This window comes from Perognathus longimembris, chromosome 6 (genome assembly GCF_023159225.1).
Source record: "Perognathus longimembris pacificus isolate PPM17 chromosome 6, ASM2315922v1, whole genome shotgun sequence".
Taxonomy (NCBI): Eukaryota; Metazoa; Chordata; class Mammalia; order Rodentia; family Heteromyidae; genus Perognathus; species Perognathus longimembris.
Genome location: NC_063166.1, coordinates 27,287,341 through 27,293,972, shown reverse-complemented (window position 1 = coordinate 27,293,972; position 6,632 = coordinate 27,287,341). Strand labels below are relative to the sequence as shown.

Here is a 6,632-nt window from a genome sequence, read left to right as displayed (position 1 = left end):
CTCTGTGATCTGGGGAGGAGTACGTGCAATGTGGGAGGGAGCAGGTCTGCCATTGCCAAATCCCTGATAACCTATCAGCCCTGTGAGCAGAAAGATATTTCTTAAGTTCCCATCAGTCTTTTCTCCTCGTACCAGTAAAATAAACTGTACACCAGATCAAAGGCTGCCACAATCAAAACATACACAGCTAGCCAAAACTCAGCACTGGGATAAAACCAGCTTCTAGCAATAGTGTTCAGGGAGTAGAGAAAAAAATAAAAAGCTGTCAGAGCCTAGAAACGCCAATATTGTCCATGAAGCAGCAATGTCAACGTCCCTGAAAGCAAGAAGCTCACGGGATTCGTAAGCACATTAGGGTTAGCGAGGCATGAAATCTTGGACACTACTCATTGTTTCTTCTCAGCGTCGTCCTGTCCTTCTCCATTTCCACTCAGAGCCACTCCCCCCTCTTGCAGTTCTGTCTTGGTTCTGGCCCCTCAGTTCAGGTGGGGCAAGTGTTGTTCTTTCCTGTCACCTGAAAGACAGGTGTTTCTAGTATATGTTTCCTGTTGCCCGAGCTGTACCTGTTCTGAGAGTCCAAGCTTCTCCCATGCGCCTTCTTGACAGGGCTGTGATCACAGGGGAGAGGGGAGTCAGGTAGTCCTCATCTGCTTGAGCATCAAGGTCTTGAGAAGTCACTGCCTCCCTCTTGTGCCTCAGTTTCCTCATTCTGATAGGATGCAGCCAGCATTAAACAACTTAGTGAAGCACTTTGGATCTATCACAGAGCAGAGAGTCAAAAACGGTCTGTCATTAAAGTCACCTCCATACCTTATTTTGTGGGTGATATTTTCCAAGACCCCCAGTAGAGATCTTAAAATACAGCTGGTACTGAGCTCCTTATATGTTGTATTTTTTCCCATGGTAAATTTAACTCATAAATTATGCACAGTGAGACACTGATCACAGTAATTAATGATAAAATTGGACAGTTATACCAATATACTGAGCTAGATATTACAGGCCTGTAGTCCTAACACAAGACATAGAGGCAGGAGAATCACAAGTTTGAGGCCAGGTTGAGCCACATCATAAGGTCCCCTGGGAGATAACTATGTGTAGGCCTTGCCATCATTTCCAAGGGAAGGAATTAATATTTTCAGCAACTCCATTTTCAAAGGGAGGAGTCCCTCTAATACAAACAAAATAAAAGTAAAAGAACTTTCTCTTCCCTGCAGGTGGACCCTATTGGATAAGTGAACATAGGTGTGCATAAGAATTGTTGGATTCTGGAATCTTCTACCAATGCTACCTCAGCTCAGAACTAGAAATGTATAAGTGGTTCTTAAATTAGAGATAGGTGAACATAAAGAATCCATCAATTTATCTCTTTAATATACTTGATAATACCTGATACATTTTTTTAAAATGTTGAACCACTTAGCCTCTTACCAGAGGCCTTTTATGAGACCCATTCTTTTAGAGTTTCAAGCAATGGTGTCATTTCTTGAATGTTTTATCCCTCTCTTAATCTGAAGTTAGTTCTCTATAGTAAATTCAGTCATTCCCTTTAGACTTTCGGATTAAGGTAATTAAACTCTGTGAGTATATATCTTGGGTTTCATGTCAGAGAAAGATAAAGCTTGATTAGGTTTGTTCTCCAGGGAGAAAAATATCATTATTCTGAAGCATAGAGCTTTTGTGCCTGAGGGCCTTTCATTGTATTACATCATGGTTAGGAGACATTGTCAGCGTGTCATTGTCCAGTGTAATCCTAGCTCATAACAGAGACATTATATTCTTTTTCAGAAGTGCTAAATCTCATTGCTTTCTATATAAATTTCAATAGCCAAAGCCCAAAAGAGAGACTTTGACTTTTTTCTGTTATTGTAAAAAAGAAATCCTTTCTGTCATATTACATGCTAGGTTGGTCAAAAAGATGTATTGATAAGTGTTAAACAACTTTGTAAGTCCTAGTTTAAGAACAAAATATCTGGATAATATTTTGCTTAGAGCAGGAAATGCAATGAAACAAGAGCTTGTCTTATCTTTCCCCTTATTGTATAACCATGAAGAAAGAAAAACACTACTTTCCCAGCCCTATGAAGGACATTCATAACTTAAAATGCAGAAGGAAGAGAAAGAAGTATGGGTGTATGCATGTGTGTGTGTCTGTCTGTCTGTCTGTGTGTGCAAATACATACTGATCAAATTTTAAGATCATAACATTGGCTTTGTTGGGGAGGAAGGTATGCAGTTGTCTGTAGATAATAATTATGCATAAATGTTCACTAACTTTTTGATCATTTTAGTGGGTGGCAGGAGAATGCAGCCATTTGTAGAAGGTGTTTGTTTGTTTGCAGGTCTTGGGGCTTGAATTCTGGGCCTGGGGGTGTCATTGAGCCTCTTTGTGCTCAAGGCTAGCATTCTACCACTTGAGCCATAGCACTACTTCAGGGTTTTTCTGATTAGTATATCAGAGATAAGAGTTTCACAGACTTTCTTGCCCTGGCTGGCTTCAAGCTATGATCCTCAGATCTCACCCAGCCTCCTGAGTAGCTAGGATTACAGGCATGAGCCACCTGCACTTGAACCTGTTGAGGAATTCTTTTGTCGTTGTTGTTTTGTTTGGGGGTGGTTTCTTTTGTTGTTGGTTTGTTGTTGGGCTTGAACTGGGCCTGAGTGCTGTCCCTGAGCCTCTTTGTGCTCAAGGCTAGTACTCTACCATTTGAGCCACAGCACCACTTCTCTAGAAGGGTTTTCAACCAGAAAAACAGAGTAAAATCATAAACAGGCAGAACTTATCCTCAATCCTAAGCCTCCCTTTTCTGCCAGTTTTACTTCAATCTTTATCTATAGGCACAGCTTCCACTTTATCATTACTTAGAAATCAAAGCACTCAGTATTTCAGTTAAAATTGAATTAAGGGTTGTTGTTTTGTTTTGCAATACTAGGGTTGAACTTGATAGGTGCTCTACCACTAAGCCACACCTGCAACTGTTTTTCATACTGGTTACTTTTGAGTTAGACTCTTATTTCCAGCCCATTTGCATGCCTTGATTAAAAAACAATGATGTGAAAATCTTTGTACAAGTGTTCTATAGAAAGTTATTGTTCTTGTTCATTACCAAAAACAAATTCCCACAAAATAAAAAAATATGTATAGATAAAGAAACGTTTCAGGCATTGGTGTCTCATCCCTGAAATCCTAGCTACTCAGGAGGCTGAGATCTGAGGATCACAGTCCAAAGCCAGCCCTGGCAGGAAAGTCTGTGAGACTCTTTTCTCCAATTACCCACCAGAAAACTGGTAGTAGCACTGTGGCTCAAAAAGGTAGAGTACTAGCCCTGAGTAAAAGAGCTCAGATAGAGTGGCCCAGGCCCCAGAGTTCAAGCCCCATGACCAACAAAAAAAAATGAAAAAGAAATATGCGGTGGTTGCTGTTGATACCTGGTTAAGGATGCTTGGTTTCCTTTTCAAATACCTCCCATATATTTTATTATTAGAAAACCTAGCCAGAGAACTAGGATTTTCAGGAAGGACTTTTAATTTGTGAGCATATATGTAGGTCAGGCACTCAATCTTATTGAGGTCTAGTGACATGATTATTCAATGTGATTGTACCTTAGATTCTTGAAAAAGAGGCCAAAGAGCATGACAAGTAGAGCATCAATGAATGTGGCTCACATCTGAAACCACAAACCAAAGTCTCCAGGGCATTTCTTAGTTTCAACCTTCCTGAACTCCAGCCATTAGCCCAACACTTAATATTTCAATAAATATAAATGGACATAACTCACTGGGCATTAGAGAGAAAGAGACAGACACACACGCAGAGATTTAATGATAATGCCCATCATTTATTGGCTGCTTAGAGATTATTTGGTTAAATACCTTATAAATGTTTTGTCACTTCCTTCCAGATATTAATTGCCCCTTGTATTTTGCGAGAGATCAAACAAGTTGCTAATGGTCTGATTCAAATTTGAACCCAGATCTATGAGAAATTTTGTTTAGATAGCAGGTTTTTCTATATCTCTGAGTATTTTTCAGTATTCTAGTATTCCTTGAAATGAATAGTATTCCTTCATTATTTCATTATTCCTTGAAAGGAAATTTTAGGGGAAAGGACTTTAACTACAAGCCCCACAAGGAAGCCAGAGCTCAGTTACAGCTTAGCATCAAGCCAAATAAGAAAGTCTACCAGGATGGCTAGGTGTGTGTTCTGTGGTCCTTGAAGAACTCATGACAGGCTGTGGTCTGACCCAGGTTGAAGAGGTACCAGAGACCAGAACCAGACAATGGCAGCAGCAGAACTACAGATTCCTGTAGGCTGCAGTCACTGTACTCCTTTTGTCTAAAAGTTATAGAAGTATATTTCCGGCAGAGGAGATGTGTGCAGAAATACAGAGGTGTCAAAAATGGGTTTTTCAGTAGATAGCTATCTAGTAGAGCAGTGAGACCCAAACAAGGACAGCCTGCATGACCAGAGACTAAGAGAAGTCATAGGGAGCTAGCCACCCTAGGCAGGGAGCTAGGAGGGAGAGGAATGGAGGACAGTGAGGCTGGCAGAGGCTTCCAGACTACCCACAAGGTCTTTCCTTAGAAAATCTTCTGTAAGCTGTGTGCCAGTGGCTCACACCCTGTAATCCTAGCTACTTAGGAAGGCTGAGACCTGAGGATCATAGTTCGAAGCTAGTCCCTGGCAGAAAAGTCCAGAGACTCTTATCTCCTATAAACTACTCAGAAAAAGCCAGAAGTAGGCTGTGGCTCCAGTGGTAGAGTGCTAGCCTGGTACAAAAGATGCTCAGAGATAGTGCTCAGGCCCTGAGTTCAAGCCCCAAGACCAGCCAAAAAAGAAAAAAATTCTTCCATGTTCAGCAGAAATGAAGTAATGTGCAATCATTCTAAGCAGTGGAAACATCCCTTGGTCCTCATCCCTATCCCTTTCCTAATTTTCCAAGCTTTGGAGGAGGAAAGACATTTGGTGAGTGAATGCGCAGAGGTGAAGGGCAAGCTCAATCAGGAAAGGGAAGAATCTCACCAGCTGCCTTTCCCAGGCTAGGTAGGCTTTTAGCCAACCACAAGCCTAACCCACAAGTTTACCCTCAAATACCATTTAGCATGTGAATAATAAACCATAGGGGCCACACTAAATATTCAATTGAGACTCCTTCAAGATCTATAGTGAGGAAAAGATTTTTGTTTTATTTTATAATCTCTGAGAAGGTGGATGAACATAAAGTCACAGAGAAGTGATGGGAGCAAAACCAATATTTTTTTTCTTCAAGCTAAGGGTAGAAGTGGTTTAGCAGTGACTTGTAATGGACTTACTAAAGGATATTATGGTATTGGGCATCTTAGTATTCGATGAAAACAGGGGTATATATCAAGACATCCAATCAGAGAAGAGCTGTCTACTAAAGTAAAATTACAATTTACCTAATTATGAAGACTATGCTCTCATCCACAACCCACATAACCATGGGCAAATATACCTTCTGTGTTTATCTTTCTGTACCTGAAAAAATGAGAAGAATGTCATTTTTGTGTAAGATTTTGAGAGGTAAACAAATGCATTAATATATTTAAGGTGTTTAGAAGAAGAAAAGACACATGAGAAAGACTTGCTATGAATTTTTTGTGTGCATGTGCCAGTCCTGGGGCTTGAAGTCAAGGCCTAAGCACTGTCCCTGAGCTATTTTTCTCAAGGCTAGCACTATCATTTGAGCAATAGCTACATTTCTGGCTTTATGGTGGTTAATTGGAGATTAAATACAGATTTTCCTGCTTGGGCTGGATTTGAAATGCTCAGATCTTAGCCTCCTAAGTAGCTAGGATAATAGGTGTGAGCCACCAGTGCTCAGCTTTTACTGTGATATTTTAAATGAACTTCATTAAACTCAGTAGTGAGTTCAAGCAGCTAATTTGGAAGCATCCATTCAATAAGTGAGCAGTGAGTTTATAAACTAATAACCCACAAGAAATGATCCATTATTAAAAAAAAAAGAACAGTAAGACTCTAGGCTGTTTTTTTTGTTTGTTTGTTTGTTTTTGGTCAGTCCTGGGGCTTGGACTCAGGGCCTGAGCACTGTCCCTGGCTTCTTTTTGCTCAAGGCTAGCACTCTGCCACTTGAGCCACAGCGCCACTTCTGGCCATTTTCTGTATATGTGGTGCTGGGGAATCGAACCCAGGGCCTCATGTATATGAGGCAGGCACTCTTGCCACTAGGCCATATCCCCAGCCCATCTAGGCTGTTTTTAACTGGAAAAAAATTCAGTGTGAAGTGTAAAATTATTTTTACTGGTACTACAAGCCCATCTCTGCATGTGAGAAGTTCTGCCTTTCAAATATTTGTTGTTATTTTTACTGTTATTTTTATTATCTTTAAGTAGTTGTGCAAAGGAGTTGCCACTCAAAGCAGTTTGTAGGTACAATACATGTTGGGGATCTATATGCAGTGGGAAAGTTCTAGAGGTGAGTAACCCCTTCCACATTCAGGGTAATGGGTATTAAATTATATTAATTGGTTTTCATAAAATCCCCTTTGTTAGTCGAAGCTTTCGGCTCAGCACTGTTGTGATGGTGTTTGTGGTTTTAAATAATAAAATAGAAGTCAGTTCCTGCTGCTTTAGACCCTTCTACTTAATGT

At 40.3% G+C, this 6,632-nt stretch overlaps 1 protein-coding gene across 9 annotated transcripts in view; it reads left to right on the top strand.

Moving 5' to 3' along the window:
• Positions 1–6,632, top strand: part of Phactr1 (phosphatase and actin regulator 1) — a 432,942-nt gene that overhangs the window by 93,699 nt on the left and 332,611 nt on the right. The window lies entirely within an intron of this gene.